The sequence below is a fragment of the Sciurus carolinensis genome, chromosome 1 (genome assembly GCF_902686445.1).
Source record: "Sciurus carolinensis chromosome 1, mSciCar1.2, whole genome shotgun sequence".
In the NCBI taxonomy this organism is placed as follows: Eukaryota; Metazoa; Chordata; class Mammalia; order Rodentia; family Sciuridae; genus Sciurus; species Sciurus carolinensis.
Genome location: NC_062213.1, coordinates 133,703,881 through 133,730,903, shown reverse-complemented (window position 1 = coordinate 133,730,903; position 27,023 = coordinate 133,703,881). Strand labels below are relative to the sequence as shown.

Below are 27,023 nucleotides of genomic sequence, written 5' to 3'. Positions count from 1 at the left end.
CAGCTGTGGTATTGATTCACATTTTACTGCTCATTATGAAGCCAGAATTGGGGACAGGCAGTTAGTGTAGAAATAGGGGATCGGGTCAGATCAAGGAAATGGAGGCCATGAAAGTCATCTGCCTTCGGAAGTTGGAGACTGCCGTGGGAGAATGGAATGTCAAGGACCTGCAGAACCCATTGATAACCAAATTTACCTGCCTTTGTCAGAGACTACAGGCAGGAAGATGCTGATTAATGCCTCCTGGGCCCTTACCTGCCCAGGGGCCAAATCACTTTGGTCCTCCCCCTGCCCCATCGCTTTTCACTTTTTATATCTCCCAGTCTGGTACTTGCTGGCTATATTGCCTATCTCTACATCACATTCCTCAACTACATAATAGGGAATCCATTAGCACCTAATCCATATTATCCTGAGGACTAAACTGATATCCCAACCACAGCACCCAATGCTACACCTAGAGTAGGAAGTGAGTACTCAGTGTGTTAGCTGCCATAACCACCACTACTATCATCATTCTGAGTGCATGCCAGAATGACAACTACTATCACACTCATCAGATGAACTCCTTATTTGTCAAAAATGAAGTAAGATTTATAAGCTTCTTGAGAACAAAAGTTGTTTCTTGGAAAACATATCTTCTATACTCAGAAAAAAAAACCCTACCACATTGTTTGATAAATAAAAGAAATGTTCTTTTTCACTTGGATTCCATTTTCTAAATCCTTTGTGTGGAATTGAAAGAAATATTTATGGTTTATTTAATACCATATAACTAGTCATGGATATAAAAACTAGATGTGTTGAGAGACCCCCATGCTCTGCTTTTGTTTCACAAATGGTGCTGTGAGCTTAAGAGTTTCAGAAGAACCAACCCAAACCCTCTGACCACACACTGTTGGCCCTCTCCCCTCATCTTACTCCTCACCTTCATTCCTTTCCTGGGCACTAGCTAGTAACGCTGTTCTACCTTCTTCTTTGCTTCTAAGTAGAGATTGTGCCTCCAGGAACAGAGAACACTCCTCTTGAAATGCTTTGCATCAGGGGCTCTGAAAGCTGTTCCAGTTGAGCCTGGCAGTATTTGACAGATGCCTCTTCATTCTGCAGCAAAAGAGCTTCCTTATTACTTTCTATGGTTTCCTGACAGGGAATATAAAGAAATACAAAACAAATAAGATGTTAGAAGGAAGGTCCAACTGGAATTCTTTAGGAAGAGATAGTCTGACAGCTTCAGAGGGGATAGGGACAAGGAAAGAAGCCAGGAGATGTGCTTTAGTCTCGTTCTGGTCAATTCCAAGTGATCTCTGAGAAGTTTGTTAATTTCCTTGGGCTCAGGCCCAATGGCTGTAAAACATGGAGTCAGTAGACATAACTCCATGGTTCATTTTCTGGTAGTAGGATTAATAGGGATCTATTCACAAAGAATGAACAAGGGAAAATCCATTTATTACTGGACATGGAATATCCTCAGAGAACATGTTGGTATTGGGGAAAATATAAAGAAATCCACCCCTCAGTTCTGAGTTAAGTGTATTCTGTACAGAGTTTTGATCCCTCCATGAATATTTTCAATAAGGCTTTGTGTATGTGAAGTTAATAGAATAGGAATTTTCTGGTTTATGTTTGTAATTTACATTTTAGCTGTTTTTCCTAAATATAAATTAAAAGATTTTTGTCACTTGTAGGATGATCAAAGACAGACTGAAAGACATATTTCCCATGAAGGTGCCTCTGGTCAGCAGAATTAAGATGTCCCCTGAGAGTTCTTTATTATGCTGGTTACATCCTGCACAGTCCCTGGGCCTGTGACTATGATGGATTAATCCCATGATTGCATTACATCATAAAGTACAGGTTGACTTCAAGAAATGGAGAGTACCTAATTACATGAACCCTTTAAATCACTTTTCTCTAGTTGATGGCAGAGGAGGAAAACCAGAGAGATCAGAAACAAGGGAATGATGGAATGCATTATTGCTGATTTGAGATGGAAGGGTTTCTCCAAAACTTATAGATGAGAATTAAGCCTGTTGACTCCTGTTTTCAGTGGGTGGTGCACTGAGCAGACCACTCAGACACCCTGTACAGGGATCTCTGACTGTGAGCTAATGCGTTCATGTTGCTTTAAGCTGCTCATCACTTGATAATTTGTTTTGTAGCAATAGAAAATGAAGTGCCATACTTTAGAGAAAGGTTGCACAGTAGCTTGAAGAGCCCAGTTACTGACAAACTTCAGATTCTTTCCAGGTCAAGAGAGGCATGAACTCTGGGATTAGAAGGTGGAATCTAAACCTCATTCCAGAAGGACAGGATAAAGAAGGATATAACTAAGGTGGATTATCACCAGCTCCTTCTGGAATTCCAGCTTGTCATCTTTGAAGGAGTGCTCCATGAAGACTGCGATGGCTTCTCTCTCACAGGCCGTGTGCACCTCCAGCAGCTCCTGGAGTGTGTCTGTGGGGAACTCCACTCGCTGGGCCATCTGCTCACTGTAGTGGTCGGCTGCCTTCTGCACGGCTGCTGAGTTCTCACGCTGGGCCAGAGTGGTCACTGCATCCTCCAAAGCACCATCCTACTGTTGATGCCACCCAGGTAGGTCTCCACCAGACTCCCCAGTCCTGACGGTGCATGATATTTAAGGAAAAAACAGAAATTCTCACTCATCATTTTAAAAAAAAATTGGGGATCTGCACTTTAAAAAAAAAAAAATCATATCTTATTGAACAAGAAGTTTTCTTCATCTTTCTCCTTGTCCTCATCCTCATCCTCCTATTTATATACCCTAAGTAATTTTATAACTATTTTTCCTATTCATTTTTTAATGGTATCCAGTTCATCATATTATAAAATTAAACTAATGATCTCAAATAATACATTGAGAAAAATATTTTCTCACTGAAGTAAAATTTAAAATGTTTATTAGACAATGACAGTAAATCTTATAAATTGTGTGTCCCATTTCCACATAAAAACATGGGAGCCTTCACAAAAAATAAAATAAAACAGAACATCAAGAAGTTCAAGCAAGGGAAGCAGACAGAACCTTAACCCAAGCCTGGGCACATCTTAGCATTCGACACTAAAATGCAGGTCACATGTCCGCAAAGCCAACCTATACATAGATTACATTATATTTTTTTTCTCAAATGCTCCATTAGCTGGCATGGGACTCATAGTCTGCTACTTATTTTTTGACTGGTGCAAATTTATAAAATATCTTGTGTATCTTCCACCAAGAATCAGTTTAGATGACATCTCATCATGCAGATTTCTCTCTTTTATGGCAGTTTCTGATTATATCATTAGTACACTTATTTCATGAGATTTATTAGACCTCAGTGAACCCTCACATAAGAAAATTTTATTTAAGAAACATAGGTTTTAAATCTTTGCCTCCTGTACCTCAGATAGAGCATTAATCTTCAGGATATATAAAGAACTCAAAAAACTTAACACCAAAAAAAAAAAACAAAAAAAACAAAAACAAAAAAAACCAACACACACACACACACAAAACGCATGCCAATAAATGGGCAAAGGAAATTAACAGACACTTCACAGAAGAAGAAATATGAATGGTCAACAAATATATGAAAAAATGTTCAATATCTCTCGCAATTAGAGAAATACAAATTAAAAGTACACTCAGATTTTATCTCACTCCAGTCAGAATGGTATTTTCAAGAATACAAGTAACAATAAGTGTAGGTGAGGATGTGGGGAAAAAGGTACACTTATACATTGCTGGTGGGACTGCAAATTGGTGCAACCATTGTGGAAAGCAGTATGAAGATTCCTCAGAAAACTTGGAATGGAATCATTATTTGACCCAGTTATTACGCTCCTTGGTGCATACCCAAAGGACTTAAAATTAGTATAGTCTAGTGATATGGTCACACAAATGTTTATAGCAACACATTTCACAATAGATAAACTATGGAACCAAACTAGGTACTTTTCAACAGATGAATGGATAAAGAAAATGTGTTACATATTCACAGTGGAATATTACTTAGCCACAAAGAAGAACTAAATTATAGCATTTGCTGGTAAATGGATGGAGCTGGAGAATATTATGCTAAGTGAAATAAGCCAATTCCAAAAAACCAAAGACCGAATGTTCTCTCTGATATGTGACTCACAATAGGCAGGTGTGAGGTGGGGATGGTGGGTGGGGAGGTTCACAGTATTGAACAGAGGGGAGTGGGGGGAAGAGAGGAGGAATGGGAATGGAAAAAACAGTAGAATGAATCAGACATAACTTTTCTGTGTTCATATATGAGTACTGACAGGTGTGACTCCTCATCATGTACAACCACAAAAGTGAAAAGTTATACTCTGTGTATGTATATGTCAAAAAATTCTACTTTCATGTATAACTAAAGAGAAAAAATAAAAAATTAAAAAGAAACATGTGTCTCTATGCATGACATGAACATCTGCTTCTCTATGTTCCAATACAGATGCAAACAATATTATTGACAAACTCACAGAAGAATCACACACACACTGATCTATGAAGAGATGAGCTTTAGGAAAAAACAAACTCATGATTCCCTGTGACCACAATTTCCTTTCTGAGTGTTTTTGTACTTGCATGGGTGAAAATGTAAGAACAGAAATTCTTTGATTGCTTCTGAAACTTAGGATCCAGTTGATGTTCATCTTTAATATGGGCTAAGAGTCCTGTGTCACCTATTGGTTGATCAAAGACAAAACACTTTCTTTTGGGAAAGAAATGCTTGATGCACTCCTTGGATTGATTGGCTAGTTGGGTTTGAGAATTCTGGTCTGAGGATGAGGAAAATATAGAGATTACACTAGGTACATTTCAGGGTCAAGCACAGTGATGATTTTCATGATCAGAGATTTTTGTATCTTTGTTGTCATCTTTTATTATAAAACTCTTTTAACACAGACAGATTATATACCTACCCATGGAGAGATATTTGGAAATAAATCTTGTCCTGATTAAAAACAAAATTCTATGACTGATATTTTGAGGCCTGAACATAGTGCTGAGTATTGAATGGTTGTTTTCGAGAAGTTTACTGAATGCATGACTAAAGAAATAAAAGATGTAAACTTCTAGTCTTCTCCATCTTATATAGAAATTGACTGTAGGACCAAAAAGAAGAGCTACCTACAAGTAAAATGGGGCAAAATTAGGAAGAAATGTCATAACAACCAGGTCATTTAAGGAAAACTATCTGTATGCTTAAATGAATTTGCACATTTTTAGCTATTTTATAGTAAAAACTTTGAAGACTAATTTAACCAAAATGTAATTTGAAGATATCATCACTACTTGAAACTCTGAAGCCATATTTGAATATATTTGAATTGATAGTGTATCCATTCTCAGCCAATTGTTCAATAACATTTGTAGAAACATGAATGGAAAAAGAATAAAAGGGTGAGTAAATGAAAAGGTATTTCTCTTAAGGTTTCATCAATTATACACTCATGTAGTTGTAACCATTTAAATGATTATTTCTTGAAGTTTTAATATGAACAAATTTGAAGAGGAAGTCATGAAGTAGAAAGTAAAATTAATGTTTTGATAGTCATCAGAAAAATTGAAAAGGTATAGATGGAAAAGACACCTGTTTCGTTAAGTTTATTGAGAACATAAAGCACGTTTGTAGAAATTAACCACAGGAATTAAAAAACTGTATGTCTATTGGGGAAGAATAAGATCTAATGTGTGAAATATCTTTTTTCAATGGATATGCTTTTCATTGAGATTTCATGTCTAACAAAACTGTCTCAGCAAAGACAGCAGACACATGTGCTTAGTCTGTAGACATTTTAGGCACCATTGTAATCTAGTGCTAAGGTACAATTGTATATAGTACAAATTGATTTTGAGTATTTGTCCTGTTAGGCTTTATTTCTCTTGAGTGAGTTTAAATTCCAGACCCTACACTTTTCAGCTCATCTCCTAGTCACCATTCATATGGACCTCAACCTGACCTCAAATACAAAAGTTCCCTCACACCTGATGGAAAAGGTGTAGAGGAACCCATCCCTTACCAGATAATCCTCTACCCCGATCCTGCTCTGATACCTGGAATCAGTCTCAAGGTTTTCTTCAGGTACTGATCTGTGATGCAGTGGCCATCTAACTTCAGCACCAGGGTTAAATCCTGGACAGTTGAGATAAAGTCTGGAAAGAAACAAACTCAGTGGAGTCTTCTAATTCATCAGGTCTTAGGGAGGACTTTGCTCTGTGAACTCTGTCATGTGGAACTACATCTTGGCTAAGGAATAGGAGGTCCCAACCACAATTACCACATTTCCTTTATTTAAAAAAAAATAATTATAAGCACATTCTTTTGCTCTCTGTCCCATCTGTTCCATCAGTGACAATTCAACTATAGGGAAAGAAAGTCTGACAAGGTCTTTGTTCCCATAAATTCCTCAATAAAACATAGCAGTTTGACTCTTGGAAAGATACAGGGTCTGGTGATTGATGGTGCCCATGCTGTTGTAAATAAAGGTGCTGTTGGGAAGCACAACTGGGGCAAATATCCAGGAATCATTCTTAGGGTCACCCTAGGAAGCACATGAGAGCAAATGTCTTTGATAAACTCATTCAGGTATTTATTTTCTCTCTTTCACTTACTATTTCAACATACTGGCTCAAAAAAAATAAAAGAAGATTTGAAAACAGATATGAATGTACATCTTGGCTTTGCCAATTATGTTGGCATTTTTTGTAGATCTCATTTATTCATTGATTACAAAATACTAATACTAATCATACTTTCCTTACAGTGTGTTCTTTATGTGTGATGAGATGAAGTAACATTACATATATAGAAAAACTAAAACAGTAGGTTAGATGCTCAATGTTAGGTGGGTTTGCGCTTATTCAGCATATATTAGTTGATTATGAACTATAAAAAAATACCATGCTTGGCACAACTGAGGATAATAAAATATATTCAATTAGAATCCACTGCTGCATCCTGCATGACCAAACTTGCAGTATTGGTGAGGGGTGTTGGAGGATTAGAAAATAAGACACACACACAGATATGAAGATTAAGCTGGGATCAGGTGGAGTGCTGCTCTCTGATAGACAAACAGATCTGAAGAGTTGAACCGGCAATCTTTATTTATATGTCTCATTATCAGGTTAAAGACTATGCAAGCATTATTCTTTCTATTCAGGAAAGTTACAGAACTATGACATCTATGCAACTTTTCCACATTTGCAAAGTGCAATCTTAGGAGCTTTGTGTAGTGCTCAAGGAGGCCCATTTTTTAAAGTTACTGTTAAGCAGGCAGGCTCAGGAGTACCAGTGCTGGTGAAACATTGTGGTTGTCTTGTATGAGAATTCCTCTATCCCTGGGAGCTATGTGCCTGAGATCAAGGTCCAGGCTGATAAGATCCTTGCACAGAGCATCTTTGGGTGGGGCAGTATCATGGCAGCTAGGCACCCTGTGCCCTTGCACAGAAACATTTCCAGGCCGCAGGTGTGCCACAGCCATGAAATCATCAGAGATCCCCCAATCCTAGTAACTACTCTCCCATTCTGTCATCACTTTCCAAAATCAACATTTAGCTTTATGTACCAACAACATGTTTCCCACTGTTCTTATTACTCCAAAGATGACTATTTCAAAGCAATGACAAATATATAAAATGCATTCAACAAATTCCACACTATCTATAAAGAACTTACAGGTGAGTAATGGCTATAAGTAGTGCAACCTACAGCAATGTTAAATAAAAAATAAGTCTGTCATGGAAGAACATAGCTATGAAAGTAGTAGAAAGCTTGTATGTTATGAATACATTCTGAAAACCTTGCATTAGGTGTTAAGAAATTGGTAGAATGTGAACTTGAAGGACTGATGGTATCATGTTTGTAGAAAGACTAGAAGAAGCACCATCAGAGATAATATACTCAGGAGTCCTTTGCAATAAGCATATTTTGTTTGCTGGGCACAAGGTAGAAGGCTGAATAGTGAGCTCTAGAACAGAAAGATAAAGAGCTCTAAAGCCCAGGCTAATTTGCTTGTATAAATAACAGTATTGCTCATTTTATAGCATAATCCAGAAATTATTTCTTCTGTAAAATGTATGTAAAAGTAGCACTGAGCCTTTACATAACTACAAAATTAGAAATTATGCCTAGAAGACTCTATATGGGGATTTGGGCAAGAAGTATTCATTACTCTCCCATACAGTAATTTTAGAAAAGTAACCAACTACAATAATAAATAGTGAGAATTGTGATAAATAACGACTTTCTTAAAGTCATTGAAATTATAACTTTAAGTGCAAAATGATGGATGCAGGTTTCAACAGATTCAGAGAAGCCATTTATTCATTCATGGACTCGGGCACTGTAGGGGCTCATTTTCTGAATGCAAAAATGGTCATCAGTTACCCAGGGGATTTTCACTTTATAGAGTACAATGAGGATGGTTTAATCATTGGAAACTGTAGACGTGCAGTTTGGACAGTTAGGAGCTAGTTGTATAGGTTAAAACTTTAACTTAGGAAAGTAGTTGTAAAAAGGTTGAAACTCATTGTTATCTGGGGAGATAGGAGTCCAGATTCAGAGGGATGAGCACTCAAATCTTGCCCATTGCTTTGTTTTCTCTGGGATCCATTTTTTCCCAGAGTTTTGATATTTGCTGAGCCTCCATTTAGGACGAGTTTGCAATGAGGGAAGGTGAAAGCATTCAGTATCTGCCCCTTTCTCTTTGGGCCCATTGTTATTAGGAAAGGATTTACTGGGAGGTTAATGCTTGGCTAGGTTCCCTTCCCTCTCTCCACTTTTCTTTGGGGTCATCTTGTAGGAATACTATTTTCCATAATCCTTCAATAACTTTGTTTGAGACATGGTTTTTAAAATAATTGGAATATCTAACTCCTTTTTGGGCAGAAGTATAGACCTATACGGATGCAGATACTATTTCCAAATACATCTCAAAGTAAGGCAAAGAAAGAAAAAAAGATCACTTATTGAACTATTATTATAAAGTTAAAATATCTAAAAATCCACCTCAAAATATTTGTTGAAGGGAAACACATGCTTCTTTAGATCCAGAGCAGTTAGATGTCTCAAAGCTTGGCAGGATGGTCTATGAGTCGTTGATGGGCTTTGCTATAGGACAGGTAAGCCTCACCCCCTTAATTCCAACCTCTAAATGCATACTTCACTTGGTAGTTCAGAAGATGGGTTGCAGGCTTTTCCTCATCTTGTTAAATGGGCCAATGCCTCTCCCTCTTTACTATCAAGATACATTTATACTTAGCAGTTTGTGGTAGAAGCTGGAACGTGCTGCTGGCACTCACTATGAGGGAGGATTTACCATCCCAGCTCTGGAGAGTAATAATGGATGACAGCTTTCAGGTGTTTCCATGAGAAAGATTTCCATGGAAGTCTTCCAATGATGGATCATTGTTCCAATTCAAGATTGTAGTGGGTAAATTACCCATGCCTGGATATAAAGTAAACCAAAAATGCTGTCTATAAAAATTAGTGACTGGGAAAGAGAGAGAGTTTCCCTTCTTGTTCCCACCAACTGGTTTTCAAGGAACCTAATTTGCATCATTCACTTCTTCCTTTTGAATTGGATAGGACTTTCCCTAGAATCTAACTACTTTCCTTTGAAGTGTAAATGCCCCGTGAAGGTTTCTGGCCCAAGGCTAGAGATTTACTGAAGGACTTGTAAGAGGTACCAGTCTCCCTTATTGCAGTCTGTAAACATGCTTCCCACTCAAAAACCCTTGCACACAATCATACATCATTTTTTCAAACCTTGTGCACAACTATGTATCATTTTAGATTAGAAAATTTATGACACTAGGTAGCCAATAAATGAGAAAAACTGGATAAGTGTAATATAAAGCTGCTCCCCGGCCCTTTACGCTGCAGCCATTTCTCCCTCTCCCATCTTACAACTTGATCATCAGTCTGTGAACATCCTAGCTAGTTATTGGTCCATTAGTCAGTCTTTGAGCCCCCTTCTCAGCAATTGGCCTGATTGTTGTTAGCCCGTGAAATTCCACTACTTAGGAGAAGCTCCCCTGCCATTTTCTCTCTCTCTCTCTCTCCCATCCCTGAGAGCAAATGCTCTGGTCATCTGCCTAATAAAATCTCTGGTGTGAGTTCCCATGTCCGGAGTGGCTTTCTGGATGCTGTCGCTGGACTGCGACTCAGACCCGGCACCCCATTAGTGCTTGCTCCCCTGGATTCAAGGGTCTGAGCTGCCTTGGGAACCGAACTGAGTCACATTTTTCTTACAAGGTGTGCTTAGAACTTGGAGTGCTAATCTCCTCTGGGCTTAAAATAGTTTGGTTTCTCCCACTATTTGAGTGCCATTTGCTGCTTCTTGCATGATTCCCATAACAAAGATGACTAAAAAAGAGTCATTCTAGATGCAGAGTTCCCCATGGAACTGACAGACCTGGGACTGAGCACATTTCCCTTACCCAATTGCTTCTTTCTCCTTTATTCCACAGGCGCTGATCCAAGAGCTCACTCTAATACATTTCCTTCATGTTAATCTCCATTCCTGGGTCTGCTTTCAAAGGAGTCCATATTGTCTTGAATAGGGAAACATTGATACCATTGCATTAGTCTGATGGGACACACATTGAAAGGCCCCAGCTCTTTGTCTTAAACCCATGACCTAGGACACTCTACCAAACCCCCCCTGGGAAGGTTGCACGGCCTACCTGGAGGTCATTAAACTGATAACTAGGTTAAGAAAGAATAGGGCGGTTGGGAAAGCATAGATCATCGGGTCCCAGGGAGTGCCTGAACAATCAGGAACTGATAAGCGGGAACCAGGAACCATAAAAATACCAAGAATACCAAGTGATAATTGTGGATTTTTTTGGGATATAATAACCTTACCCTTCAAGTAACCTAGGTGCTGTGTACGTGCTGGATTCAAAATAACCAATAGGAAATCTGTTGCTTACCGTGCGCGCGAAACCTGCCCCTTTACCCTATAAAAAACCTGTACCCCAAAGCCCGGTGTGCCACATAACCGAAGCTCCGGCTGAGGTTTTGCTGTGCACCCGCAGGCGCCTGTGTAACCAATAAACTGCCTCTTGCTTTTGCAGCCAGTGATTACGTGAGTTCTTCCTTGGACAGGGGGGCTTAGGGTCTTTCATTTGGAGGTCCCACCGAGATTTCCCCTCGACACCCCGAACCCCTGCCCGAGGAACGGCCAAATACTCTGGGAGGTGAGTTAAGCTGGCCAGCAGGGGGTTATTGTCTGTCTTTGTCTGTCTTGTGTAGTTGCTTTGTCTTGTTCGTTCTGAAGCGCAGCGATTGTACTTTGTAGGGCACGCGTGTTCCATTTGTAGTTTGGGCAGTCTGAGAAGGAGTTGACGAACTCTGACTTCTCTCCTGCTACCCTGGGAGACGTCCTAGGGGTTTTGGTGCCCGATCCGTCGGGACTTGTTTGGTGCCCGATCCGTCGGGACTTGTTTGGTGCCCGATCCGTCGGGACTTGTTTGGTGCTCGATTCGTCGGGACTTGTTTTTGGCCGGAGGGGCTTGCACTCTCCGACCAAGACGCGCAGCGCTTGTAATCTGTTGTCTGGTCTATGTTTTCTTGTGTGCCTGTTTCTTAAATTCCTTTTTTTACCAGCAAGACTGAAATGGGGCAATCCATGGTGACCCCTCTGAGTCTCACCCTCGATCCTACAGACCTAGGTTAATGATTTTTGATCAGTTCTTTTTATCCAACTCGAGTTATTTTTAAACATCTGCTACATTGCAATGGAGATGAATATTACAAGGCCTTTAGTTTTGTGTTAAATATAAGCGCGCATAAAAATTAAATTTTTTAAAATGGATCCAAATACTTTTAATTCACGTGATTTAAAGGTTCAATTCAAATTGGGTAAACTAATGAAAGTAAAATGTCTTTGAAAATAACTCACAAGTCCCTAGGTGGTCAAGCAAATAAAATATTGATGTTAATAAAATGTCTAGTATCAATTGTTCCTAGGACTTTTCTTCAACAGGAAAGAGACAGCAAATACTGTTCAGGACACTTGACTGCTTTCTTGGTTTTTACAGAATAAGTAAATTAGAGTTAACATGTATGGGACTACTCAAATGTGTTTGTTGGTGACATCTGATTAATTTGCAAAGTTAAAATGCTAATTGTTAAATAACATCAAGTACTCTTAACTCCTTAAATTCCATGGGGTATCATACTCAAACATTATTGGTGTTTTCATAGGTTAGTAAATAAAAGGGTTTAAACTTGCTTTGTGTCATCACTAAACTAAAAACAAAGTTACTAAGAGTTATGTCTTAATAAGTACAATTCTATATACAAAGGGTTCTAAAGGTTTCAACTGTGTTTCAATTAGAGTACTATAAACAACAAACTATTTAATCTTATTAAAATAGAGCAATTTATCTAAATTCAGAAATTTCATAAGAGTTGTTTCAGAATGTGAACAAAAAGGGGTCAACAAATAGGAAAAGAAAATAAAAGGTTCTGGGTATGGAAATATATTTAGTAAAAGGAAAAAGGAAATGTTTCTGGGTAAGAAAGTGCTTGTATGATGAAATACATGAGGGTCTAAGTAAGTGCTAAGAAAGTCTGTGTATGTAAAGGGCAAGTTTCAACAAGTTTGCGTGTAACTAAGTTGGTTGTATGTATGTGAGACAGCTAAAGCTATTTAAGGTTTTTCCTAAGGTGAAATACTAATGTTCTGATATAAACCAAAGTTTAATCTATATGGTAAAATAACAAGGATTTCTTAGAAACACTAATTTACTCTTAACTTTGTGTCTATTAAGTTTTATTCTTTAGAACAATTAGTCTTAAAAATTGGGGTGTATACAATTATGGTTAAACAACTGTTAAAGTATTGTACTGTGTTACAGAGTCTAAATTTTTCTTTAAAAAAACTAAATTTGGTAAGAAAAAAGTGTCAAGGTAATTGTAAAATGGTTTCTAGTTGTATATTAAATGTGTTCATATTTTTCAGGTATACAAGTTTTTAAAGCAGGAAATTTATCGAGCTGCTATTCTCCAGATAAACTTGTCTGTAATGGTAATTTTAAGCTTATAAAGAGTAAATTTTATTGGGGATCAATTTCTATCATTTAATGTTCTATTATAGGACCTGCTATCAATGGGGCACGTGTAAAATTTGTTACTTTTTACACTGAGATAAAGAACTTCAAATTTAAATGTAAATGTATATCTAAGAGTTACTGACAGCCTGATTTGTTTAAAGGTTCATATTATAGAAGGTAAAAGCATTTTGCTACACAAAAGAAAAGTTAAAAGCTCTCTCAGCCTTTCTTTGATTAATTCCTGTTTTGGATATAATGTTAGACTGTGTTAACTAATGTTCATATGGACTCAGAAATCAATATATATAAACTTCTTAAATGACAATTTAAGAAAGAATATAATGCATTATAGCAAAAATGGGACAACAATGACTGAGATTGGGGTCCCTGACTTCATGACTGTAGCATGCCTGGTGCCTGGAAGTGTTCCTGTGTAGGAGCACAAGATGCCTAACTGCTGTGGCAGTAACCTCCCTGGGGAGGCTCTGTACAGGAGTCCTATCAGCTCTTACATTGATATCAGGCACACAGCTCTTGGGCAGAAAGAAATTGTTTTGCTAGATAACCAGTGTTTCATCAGTTCCCTTCTCTAGTTCCTGCCCACCTTACAGTAACTTTGGACAGTGGACTTATTTGAGAGCTACACAGAGTTCCTAACATTGCACTTTGCAGTTGTGGGAAAAAGTTGCATAGATGGTCTAGTCTCTGTAACTCTCCTAAAAACAAAGAATAATGCTTACATAGTCTTTAACTTAATAATAAGACATGTATAAAGATTGCTAACATAACTCTTTAGATCTACATTTCCATCAGAGAATAGAGCTCCATCTGATCTCAGCTTAATCTTCAAAATCTGTGTTTATAAACCTTTATTTTCTAATACTCCTTTGACCCTCACTGAACTTGAAAATTTGGTCATGCTGGTCATGGCAAAAGGGGCAAAAATTAGTTGTAGGATTAGAACACTTAAGGTCTGTAAAGAGCCATGCCTTACCTGAGATAAGGCTCTGCCTCCCACCTTACTGCATGTTAGAGTGACTCCAGCTTATTTATTTGTAAGTCAGACTTCAGCTTATTTAAAGTTATAATCAAAAGATTGGTTTTTTTGTAAAATTACCATGATCTCAAATAGGAAATATAATGTGGTTCTCAGTCAAAATTCAAGATAGCTATTATACAAGCAGAATATATTTTTACTCTTGCTAATTTCATTTTGTAAAACTGTTACCTGTTAATGTTTTGCAGAAGTAGCTGCTTCAAGAACACGCAACCTAGGTAACTTATGATAATAAGCCATCACCTAACAGATAGTGGTAACAGATATCAGAACAGATAGTGGTAACTTCCAGAACTAATGCAGACTCCAGTTAGATAAAAGGGTAAATAACTGTAAAGTTATGGACATTAAAGTTAAAGCCCAGTACTCTTACTTTATGACTGGTGAAACTGGCTTGCTGGATGATTAAGATCAAACTTAGAGATTGGAATTAAATACAGAAGGCAAGATAGACCAGTATTTGGATCTTTTGCCCTCAGTCAGCCTGAACCCAGGGAATAAGAGAACTTCTCTAAGGAGCTTTGCAACTCTGGGTCACACAACCTCCTGATCAAGGAGATTGTTGAGACTAGAGGATGAAAAATCACTCAGTGCATCTGCTGCAGAGGAGGGTCATGGAAAAAGGGAGACATCCCTTAATGCTTCCAAAGGAAGTCACCTCATCAAGGAGACCCTACCTAACCAATGGCACTGGTGGAGGTAAGAAGCTGCCCTTAAGTTCTCTACAAGTGGCCCCTGTGGGAACTCAGCTGACTCTTTAACAAGACAGGAACCAGGTCAATTTGACCAACTTGATGTTAGACACCCAGCAAAACAGTTAAAACCAAAATATAACCATTCTCGGGCATTTAAAAGAAATAACAGTTAAATGTAACTTAAGATGTACACTTGTGTTAGTCCACTAGAATAAAAACTGGAAGCTACAAATGAAAGAAAGATTCTTCAGCAAATGTGCCTGATAACTATCAAGAGAAACTGCCAGAGTCAGAAGTTTTTAGTCAGTTTAAGGCCTGCAGACCTTCCTAAGCTATACAGGTAGACTTGATCTATGTTTGCTTGTATGATTACCTAGCCCTAAGTAACAGAAGTATAGAGCTCTCTACTAAACACAGGTTATACCAATAAAGGGATATTTTACAAAATCAGATGACTTAAGTAGCTTAACTATATTTTTTGGGATATCTATGACATTAAGAGTTAAATGTTGTGTTTACATTCCTGATAACCTGGACAATGTTAAAGTTCCCAAATAAAGGCCTTGTCCTTTCCAGCCTTTGCTAGGTCTAGTTATGGGAACAATTTCTCAGTTCTTCCACCTCCTGGTGAGAGATTGACTTCTGTCATTTTCATGATACTCAGTGGCATGTTCCAGATGCTGCAACATTTACTTTGTACTAATTGCATTTCAGTACTCATGTCTTTTTGTTCTTCTGTCATAGAAGCACCCACCCCCAGATGACTTTACAACCTGCTCTTCCCCAACCAGACTTCTACCTTGGACCCCTCGATTGACCTGATTTTTAAAAGAAACTCCAAACTGCTTGCCCCTCACTGCCCCCTTTCAGCTTCGAAGCAGCCAGAACGACCGACGCCCCCTTTTCCTTAAAGCAGTTGGGAGTTCCTATAGCTAAAGGGGGGAATGAAGCCAGAATTAAGGACAGGTAGTTAGTGTAGAAATAGGAAATCGGGTCAATTCGAGGAAATGGAGGCCATAAAGCCATCTGCCTTTGGAAGTTGGAGACTGCCCCTGGAAGAATGGAATGTCAAGGATCTCCGGAGCCCATTGATGACCAAATTTACCTGCCTTTATCAAGGACTGCAAGCAAGGAGATGCTAATTAATGCCCCCTGGGCCCTTACCTGCCTGAATCACCTTGGCCCTCCCCCTGCCCTTGGCTTCTCACTTATGCAAAACCGGGCCTAGTCACGAAGGCAGGAAGGAGAGAGAGGTAAGGGGGGAGAGAACTGGAGAACAAAAGAGACTTTAACCTATAAAAGATGTAGGGTGCGCTCACTTCTTGGGACTTTTAGAACATCAGCATAACCGAGGCAGGATGGACAAATGGATATAAGATTCTATCCATGATAAAGAAAAAGGGGGGAAATGAAAGGCCCCAGCTCTTTGTCTTAAACCCATGACCTAGGACACTCTACCAAACCCCCCCTGGGAAGGTTGCACGGCCTACCTGGAGGTCATTAAACTGATAACTAGGTTAAGAAAGAATAGGGCGGTTGGGAAAGCATAGATCATCGGGTCCCAGGGAGTGCCTGAACAATCAGGAACTGATAAGCGGGAACCAGGAACCATAAAAATACCAAGAATACCAAGTGATAATTGTGGATTTTTTTGGGATATAATAACCTTACCCTTCAAGTAACCTAGGTGCTGTGTACGTGCTGGATTCAAAATAACCAATAGGAAATCTGTTGCTTACCGTGCGCGCGAAACCTGCCCCTTTACCCTATAAAAAACCTGTACCCCAAAGCCCGGTGTGCCACATAACCGAAGCTCCGGCTGAGGTTTTGCTGTGCACCCGCAGGCGCCTGTGTAACCAATAAACTGCCTCTTGCTTTTGCAGCCAGTGATTACGTGAGTTCTTCCTTGGACAGGGGGGCTTAGGGTCTTTCAACATGATCTCCTGCAAGGCCTTTATTCTGTTCACTGATACCTACAGAAGTAATTCTAGAGGGCTGAAACTGAGTTTCTCAAAAATTACTTATTAAATGGAATCAAATCATTCACCTCAGTGTAAGGAAATAAAGATTTTCCCCTCAAGTACCAAAGTGTTTCATTTTTATCTAGAAGAGGTGTTGAAAACACCAAAGTTTACCTCATTCTCTATAGTTTGATTTCTAAATTTTAGGAATACACCCTACAAGTTGCATTACAAGAGATCATGGATAATAAGAAGGAATTAAGAGTAAAATTTATGTGTAACTCTATGACTTACCTGTTCCACAGTGCTGAGGTCCTCAGTGCTCAGAAGGTGTGGTTTGGCTTGCTGATGTAAGGCACAAAGCACCCATAACTGTCCATTGTTTCAGGTTGCACTTTGGAGCCCAGAGGGAAGTCTGAGGGAAGAGGAGACAAAACGTACACTGAAAGCAGGTAGAACAGACGGTACAAGAACTACAAGGCTGACATGTAGGATTGTTAAGTACCCCGGGAAACAAAATGGTGCTTTCTGCATTTCCTCAAGGATGTCATTTGACTTTGTGTACGATCTACAGGGAAGAAGTCAACTGTGACAGTGATCTGAACAAGGGCTCAGGTGCAGACAGAGCAACTTCTGAGTTAAATAAAATGAAGGTTGTTGGTAAACATAATAGGAATAGTTTGAAACAGTAGAGGGGTTCACAGTCTGAGAGAAGTGAATTGAAACGTGCAAGGGTGGGGCAGAGGGGGGAATGAAAAAAGGAAACCGAAGAACATAATTATACTTCTAAAACAGATAAGCAAAACAGAGGAGGCCACCATGGTGGAATGTTGAGTTCAGGAAGGATTTTTCAGATGCTAGACAATGAAGACAACAAAAAGACTGGTCCAGACAGGAACTTCACAAAGCAGCCAAAGCCTTTATTCAGAAATTGAGTTATCGTTTTGATGGACCCACTTTCCTGATGGAAAATGAGCCACTAAATAAAGGAGGGGACTGGGTTTATGAAGGTTATACTGAGAGGTGCCTTAATGAGTGTGTCATCTTGGGCAGTCAGGAATTTGGGACTTATTTTACTGGGAGAAATGGGAGGGAGTCTGGGGTCAGAGGTCAGTCTCTGGGATTTATCTTACTGGGTCAGAGGGAGGGCCTGGAGTCAGTGCTCAGAATCTGGAAAAGATTTGTTTAGGGAAGGATTAATACTTTGATCTCTCCCCAAAGACTGCCTTTCTAGGTTTGATGGACACCTCCTCCCCAAGGTTTGTTTTATCAGCAGGAAATAATATACTGAGAAAGGATCAAAGCTCTCAGTGTATGGCTTTCTTTCTTACCCCCCTTTCCTAGGTCTCACTATTTTTTTGGGTTTCTTATTTTCCATATCCAGAACCATGATTCTGTTATGACCAAGTTCATCAAGTAGGAATTTCCTGTATGATACAGACTGAAAAAGGCCACCACCATTGCAGCAAGAATTAAGGATAGGCAATTAGAGCTGATAGGTGATAGGGATAAATCATCAGAGATAAATAGTCTGCAATTGTTCTCTAATATGTAGATGACATCTTCCTGTGTGCCACCACCCAAGAGAAATATCAAAAGGCCACTACAGAACTCCTAAACTTCTTACTGATAGAGGTTATAAGGTCTCAAAAAGGAAAGCTCAATTATGCCAACAACAGGCTCAACACTTAGGATTACAGTTGTCTCAAGGAATCCACAAACTAGGACTGGAGAGAATAAGCCTCATAGGACAATATTCTCTATCCCAAACAGTAAGGCAACTTAGAGACTTCTTAGGAATAACCAGATACTGCAGCCTTTGTATTTCTGGGTATGAGGAATTGGTTAAGCCTCTTTAGAGACTCCTTAAGGAGACTCTACACCAAGGAACAACTGTGCTGATATGAGAACCAGAACATATTAAAGCCTTAAAGGCATTAAAAGGGGCCTTACTTCAAGCCCTGCCCTCAGTTTACCTATGGAGTAAAAATTTAATTTGTCACTGAGAGGGGAAGAATAGCCCTGGGAGTGGACACACAAAAGAGTGGACCAGCTCAACAGCCAGTAGCATATCTCAGTTCGGAGATTGACATAGTGTCTCAGGGATGGCCCCACTGTTTGCCAGTGTTTGCAGCACTTGTCCTGTTAGTCCCTGAGGCAATCAAAATCACCCTGGGAAGAGACCTCATTGTCTACACCTCCCATGATCTCAGAAATTTTAAATACAAAAGGAGGACTATGGAAGACTATTCTCAGGTAGTTGCCTTCTAAAATATCAGACTTTACTTGTAGAAGAACCCATAACTTAAATAAGGACTTACTCTCATGTAAAGACAGTCACTTTCCTCTCAGAAACACGAGAGGGAAATCCTGAACATGACTGCCAACAAGTCCCAGCTATAAACTATTCAGCCAGAAGAACTTCAAAGCCTTCTGTCCAATCAAGACCTCACCAAGTTCATGAATGGGAATTCCTTTATGGAACAAGGAGAATGTAATGTATAAAGCCACTTTCCTGCCCACCAGGTACAGCCATTTTGTCCGCCTCCCAACCACTTGTCAATCTGCACTCTGCCCGCTTCTTACCTTACAGGAATTTCCGGCTTACACTGTCGCCATCTTCCTGCCTCCCACGTTATGTCCTAACATGCTATTGGTTCATCAGTCAGCCTGCAAGAATTCTCCTCTGCGATTGGTTCCTTCCAGCCCGCGAGATTCCAATATCTGGGAGAAGCCATACGGTATCTTTCTCTTCTGCCCCCTTCTTTTTGCCTTAGGCATCCGCATAAATAAAGTCTCTTGCATGAGATCTCGTGTCTGTGGAGCGTTTTTTTCTGGGAGCTATCAGCGAGCCACAACTGCCCCTAACAGAGAACATAAGGCTGGATATGCTGTGGTGACTTTATGTGTACTTTAGAGGCAAAATCTTAGTCCCTGAGCACAAGTGCACAGCTTGCAGAATATTGAGAGCACTAGAGCTGGGGAAACAACCGAGTTAATATTTACATTGACTGTAAATAGGTCTACTAATCCTGCATGCACATGCAGCAATTTGGAAAAAACTGGGAGAACTGCCATAAAAAAAACTACAAACAGATCTTAAGACTGTTAGAAGTTGTTCATTTACCTAAAGAAATAGCAGCAATCCATTTCAAGGACATCAAAAGGGAATAGATGAGGTATTAGAAGGCAATAGGCAAGCAGATCAACAGGTTAAAGAGGCTGCTAAGGTGGCTTTGCACCAACTAAGGACCTTAGCCCCTCGAGTATAAACAGGCCCTCCCCCAGAGACAAGACCTCAATACACTCAGGAAGAGACACACCAGGCCCTATCTAGGTGAGGCATTCTCCTACCTTGTGGGTGGATTCAGATGGAAAATAATAAACTTTACATACCAGCTAACTCTCAATGGAGGATTTTACACATCCTACCTCAATCTTTTCATTTGGGAGAAGAAAACACTCTCAAATTAACTCAAGAGATATTTGAGGGGAAAAAATATTTCAAAGATAATACACCAAGTAGTCAAAGTCCGTGAGATATGCCAGAGAAATAACCCACTTAACTCTGCCAAGAAGCCTCCAGGATTATAAAAGACAGGACAGTGTCCTGGGGAAGACTGGCAACTCTATTTTTCCCACATGCCTAAGAGCAATGGGTTCCAATATTTATTGGTTATGGTAGATATGCTTACTGGGTGGACTGAGGCCTGTCTCTCCCAGACTGAAGAGGCAGGAGAAGTAATCAAAGTCCTAGTACAGGAAATAATTCCCCAATTTAGACTCTGAAGTGACAATGAAGCAGTTTTCAAGGCAGCTGTCATTCAGGGAATATCCAAAGTCTTAGGCATAAAATATTATCTCCATTGAGCAAGCAGAACTCAATCCTCAGGAAGGGTAGAAAATAACATCCTAAAGAGACATCAGAAAACTCACTCAAGAAACCCACTCCCTATGGCCTAAGGTGTTTCCCCTGGCCTTACTCAGAATCAGGAACACCCCCAAAACACTCGACTGATTTGAACTCTTATATGGGAGGCCATTCTTAAGGAATGGATATTCATAAAGGTCAGGAAACTGCAAATCTGGTGGCTCATATCACAAAACTGACCAAGTTTCAAGATGATATCTGGAGAGCTGCTCACTTCTCCACCTCTGTATGAACCTGGAGATCTAGTTAAGGTCAAGACCATACCTTCAAATTCCCCAAATTTAGAACCTATTTGGAAGGGACTTTTTCCTGTAACTTTATCTATCCCCTCTGCAGTGAAAGTACTTGGACAGGAGAATTGGATCCACCACTCTTGAGTAAAACCCTGCCATTCTGAATTGACTGCTAAAGAAACTTCTCCTTTCCAAGGAACTGAGGAACAACAATATTCCTGCACTCCCATAGAAGACCTGAAATATCTCTTCCACAAAGACAAGGGTGATATGTAAACATTTTTCCTCTTTTTCTTTTTTATTTTAGAAAGGTCCACTGACATTAACTCTTTTCTAGATTGGGCCCAATAAATATGCCACAAGGTTACAGAAAGATAATTGCTGGATATGTGGACTATTACCCCTTTCCAGCTCTTCTGGGCTATCTTGGTGGGCTTCCCCCTTACAAGAAAGTGACTAGGTAAATTTAAAATCCTTAATGTTAGAACGAAAGGAAGAGAGATACTTTACAAACTGCTACTCATGCCGATATTAAATTATGGCCTACAAACAAAACTTTATCACAACCAGATCATGGAAAAAACTTTCACTTTAGAATAAATCAACTTTCAGACCTCTACAACTGTCAAATCACATTTAGGCCCATCCACTTTTTGCTTTCCACCATCACCACTAATATGTCAAAGATATAAGGATGGTTACTCTCAGATTTGGGATGGATCTATGTGGTTTACACCCACCATAGGTCATCTAAACCAAGAAGCCCCAATCTGTTGGAAATATTGTAACCACACCTATGATAAATGGCCTAATGCTACTTAAGAATTAGGATGGACACCAGATCTGTTGGTCACCAGTAACACCACACCACCACAGGCTGAGAAATCTTGTCAAGAATTTGTAGAGCTTTCTAATTCACCAAGAGTTGCTTGTTTCTGTTTTCCACCAGACACTTGGGGGCCATCATAGGTCCAGATGGCACAGTAACCTATCAACTCCCAAAACTTCTCAATAGAATACAATATCCAGAAGGAATTTCAACTATGGTTATTTGAGGCCTATGCCTATCAGTTTCCTATTTGTGCCACGTTGGATTAGTTTCCTAGGGCTGTCATAACAAATTCAAATTACACAAACTGTCCCTTTAAATAACCAAAATTTTTTTCTATGACAGTTATGGAGGCATTTTTCTAAAATCAATAAGATGGTAGGGCTGTTCTCCCTCTGAAGATTTTAGGGAGAATACTTGCCTCATTTGTTTCTGGTGAAACCAGGAATTTCTTGGTTGGATAGTATGCAATGCCAATCTCAGTTTTTGTTTTGGCATGGACTACTCCTCTTTTTTGACTTCTATGTCACATCCTCCTCTGTCTTTCTTGTAAGAGTAGACTTGTCATTGGATATAATGCCCACACAGGAAATCCAATATGGTCTCACTTTGAGATCTTTAACTTAATTATATCTGCAAAGATATTTTTTCAAATTGGTTTAGGGGTAACTTATGGGGTTCACAAGTTTTGCTGATTAGGATGTGGACATATATTTTGGGAACACTATTCAATCCACTACAGTCTGCCTCGTGGCCCTCCAAAATTCACATCTGCCCCAAATATAAAGTACATTCTAATTTTTCTAAAAGTCTTAAACCAACAAATCAGTAGCTATGTGTCTAAAATATCATCTAAATATAATCAATGTAAAATATAAATCCAGTTGATCTAAACTAGTTATGTGTGAGAGTCTGGGTACTTTCCATCTTGGGTAAAATTTGTATCTGAAAATGTGAAATTAGAAAAAAATGTTATCTGCTTTAAAAATACAGTAGTCAGGCAGGCGTAGAGAGACATTTCCACACTCAAAGAAAAAAATTAGAATAAATAAAGGGGTCACCTGTTTCAAGACTGTTTGAAATTCCCTTGGATTCCAAGACCTACGCATGGTCTTCAGCTCAGCTCCATCACCCTCTGTGCCTGACATGACTCTATGGGCCTCTGGTTCTGTGGTGGCTCCAGCAACCTCTGTGACCACAGAGGCTTTGTCACTTCTGCTCTGTGGTGATTGCACCAGCCCTTACCTTTGTACCAGTGGTGGACTTTGAGCCTCTCTGGCTAATTACACCTCTGCCCTTGTGTGATTCTTTCTTTCCTTGAAAAGTAATCCACGTTTGAAAATGAGCAACCCTATCTTACCATTTTGGCATCATCAAATTTTGGAAATCTTTTCTTCACTGTCCCATTTAGTTCAAGCAACATTTCCACTGATACAAAATTCTCAGAAAACTGGTGTCTCCTGTGTATGTCATGGAGATTCATACCAAGAGGCAAAAGGGTTTTCCACTTCCTTCCTCACTTGTGCATAGATGGGTGAGGGGATCAGTGAGTTACATGCCCAATCTCCTCAAAAGTGTTTTCATTCACACTCATCAACTTCTCTTCAGAGCACACTTTCCCAAGAATAAATTTCCTTATTTCAGCATCTTTTGCAGTCTAGATAGATTTTTCATATGAATGTAAACTTCAATTCAGTTTCCAATCATTCTTCTCATTTCCTTCTGAGGTCTTGCCAGAAGTGCCTGTAATGTTCATATTTCTGTCAGCATCGTATTCATGATATCATATGCATTCTTTAAGATGTTAGAAGCTTTCTGTGACATGCCTCTACACTTCCTTGGAAGTGCTCATCGGAATCTTCAACAGTGTCCTTATTTTCACCAACATTCTTTTTAAGGCAGTCTAGAACTTTTCTGTTATGCTTGTCATAATTCTTCCAATCTCTTTCCCATTACTAATTTCTAAAGTCATTTTCACAGTTTTAGTACTTGCTACAGTAACATGCCATGAAATGTGTCACCCAGTGCCTATATCTGTAATAGTTTCCTAGGTCTGTCTCAACACATTGCCACAAACTGGGAAACATGGGGATTTATGGGAGAATATGGGAAATTTATTCCCTCATAGCTTGGAAGCCAGAGGTCCCAAATCAGTATGCTGCAGAGTATGATTCCCTCTGAGGAATTTAAGGTGACTTCCTCCCTATCACTTCATCCTGCTGGTGACTACAGGCATTCCCCTTCCTTAGACTCCACATGGTCTTGTCCACTTCCCTGTGAATTTTCTCCTATTGGTGTTAAGTCTCCCTCTGCCTTTTTCTGATAAAGACACTTGTTATTGGCTATACGGCCCAACTGGAAAATTCAAGATTATCTTGACTTGAGATTCTTTAATTAATTATAGTTATAAAAATTTTTTTCCCAAACATAGTTATAATCACAGTTTTGGGATATTAGCATTTGGACATAAATTTCTGAGGTCACCATTGAGACTATTACAGGTGTATATCAATGTCCTACTTTTGTGGATGTCTTAAGGAAAAGCATGGAAATGTCACAGAACTTTTCCTCCATCCTGCCCATGATCCCAAGCTCTGGTGGTATCCATGATGACAGTATGTTGCTGGTACTCTGTGACTCATTTTCCTAAAATAATATTCCAATTAATGAATATATAAGTAACACAAAGCCTGGTGCAGATGCCTTAAGCTTATTATCTTATTGGCTTTAAGAAGAAGTCTGAAATGTAAAAATTTTATTCCTTTTTAGTAGATGAGTAAAGTTTAAGTATAGGCTGAATAATTTGTCAGAAATTTTAGATTTTACAGTCAGTTCATGGCATAAATAGGATCTGAAGCATGTCCTATTTTGTACAGTTATCAGCTATGAAAACTTACTTGTCAAATCTATTTTCTCAAAGGATATATTTATTGTTGGAGAAATGTGAACATTGCTTAATCATACAGGACTTTATAACACACAATGTCATCTGGATGGATACTGTTGTTTCTGCAGTCATTTTGTGAACCACTGAAATGTTTCCAGAATGACCAATCTATATGTAGTAATGTGTCTCTGGGAACTTAAGCTCAATTTACATGTAAAAAGCACATCATTCCATGACATCCAGTCTTATTTAGCATCATGATTTGTTTATTCATATTATATTTGATGAGTCTGAAGCCATGCTTAATGTTGGGGATATAAAATGGTCAATGTAGAGTCCCAAACTTCAAAATGTCTTAAGAGTATATATCAGCTAGGATTTGTGTTACTGGTAATTCAAAGAAAAGTCCCAGAACATTGTTGCTTAGACAGTTCCATTCTCTTTCTAATATGAGTTCAAGGATAAGAGTACTTGGATTTGTCTCATATCAGGGGCATACAATCCTTTTATTTTGTGCTTAGTCATTCTTTTTCAGGCTGTCTTATGGTTCAGGATGGAACACCCTCACATGTATTTAAACCAGTAGATGAAGAAAGGAAGGAAAAATCTAGATCCCTTCTTTTTTTTTTTTTTTTTTTAAATAAATGGGATACAAGTTGTTTCTCTGTTTGTACATGGAGCAAAGGCATACCATTTGTGTAATCATAAATTTACATAAGGTAATGTTGTTTGATTCATTCTGTTATTTTTTCCCTTCCCCCCCACCCCACCCCTCTTTTCCCTCTATACAGTCCTTCCTTCCTCCATTCTTGTCCCCCTCTCTAACCCTAACCCTAAACCTAACCCTAACCCTAACCCCTCACACCCCATATTATGTGTCATCATCCGCTTATCAGCAAGATCATTCATCCTTTGGTTTTTTGAGATTGGCTTATCTCACTTAGCATGATACTCTCCAATGGGCGCTGGCGGCTTTGGTGACTCTAGATCCCTTCTTTTAAAGATATTTCCTGGATAAAATATCACACACACACATTACTTCTGCTAAGATTTCATTTGCAAGAATTACATCTTATGGACAGCCTACTGCCAAGAAGCCTGAGACATTCAGTTTCTCTAGGACCCAGGAAAATATCAGGCATTCTATTACAAGGAGACAGAGAAACAGTGGATAGTGGAAGATAGATAGAGTTCTCTGTCAAATTAACCATCAATATCTCAAGGTCTTACAATTACTGGGAAAATAGACAATATGTTATTTTACAGCATAAATAAAATCACACACACACACACACACACACACACACACACAAAGGAAAATGCTGAAGTAAAAAGTGATCAAATGTAAGTTGAAGGAAAAATGAATCAAGAAAGATTCTAAAGGAGACGTGAGGGACAAATAGGAGAACATTAATAAAAGTGGCAGGAGAGGGAGCTAAATGTGAGAAGAAATAGCCTATTCAACAATTTAGAAGATTAAAATGAGAGGGAGACATTTAGGGTTTCTCAAAGGTGTGTAGCTTGGATAACTGAGTAGTTATTACCCAAAAGTAAGAAAAGCAAGAAAAAGGTATATGTTTTCAGGAAATTATATATTTTTTTCTCTAGACAAGTTTGATTTCTGGCATATTCATAAAACATTCATTTGAAGTCATTCAGACCTGAATACCAGGTATTCATAGTTGTAAAGCATTTATCCCAGAGTTCATCTGACTCCTTTGTTCTTCTTGAGGGTAAGTTATACAGGAAAGGAACAAGGTTGCACTTGCTCATCACTGCTAACTCAATTTTCAGCAAATACTAGACATGAAGAAACATTTGTAATTGTAATGTGCAGCTCAGGAGACAGATCAACCTGGAAAGTCAGACACAAGAGACTGCAGCTTATGCATTGACATTGCAGTTTCTACCACCATATCTAGTGTATTCTTAAAGTAATGGATTGAGAAAAGTAAAGGACTGATGATGGAACCAGAGAACACCAGGATTTGAGTGTGACTTCAGGCAGAATGGAACATGGTGACTGAGGAGGAATGGCTAGAGAAGGTTCTGAGAGTTGCGGGAGAATATGTTCTAGGTGTTCTAGGGGAATCCTAGAAAGAGGGAGTATCAAGAATGAGAATACGACCAACAGTGCTGATTACATGGAGGTAGTTCACATCAAAGAAGGAGCAGTAGGATGTGGTGACACCTGCCTGTAATCCCAGTGACTTGGGAGGCTGAGGCAGAAGAACTGCAAATTCGAGACCAGCCTCAGCAAATAAGAAAGGCCCTAAGGACTGAGCAAGACCCTGTATCAAAATAAAAACACTAAAAAAAAGAAAAAGTCACAGATGTGGCTCAGTGGTT

General features: G+C 39.0%; 1 pseudogene; it reads right to left on the bottom strand.

Moving 5' to 3' along the window:
- LOC124959639 (guanylate-binding protein 7-like) overlaps window positions 1-27,023 on the bottom strand; it is a 29,810-nt pseudogene that overhangs the window by 699 nt on the left and 2,088 nt on the right.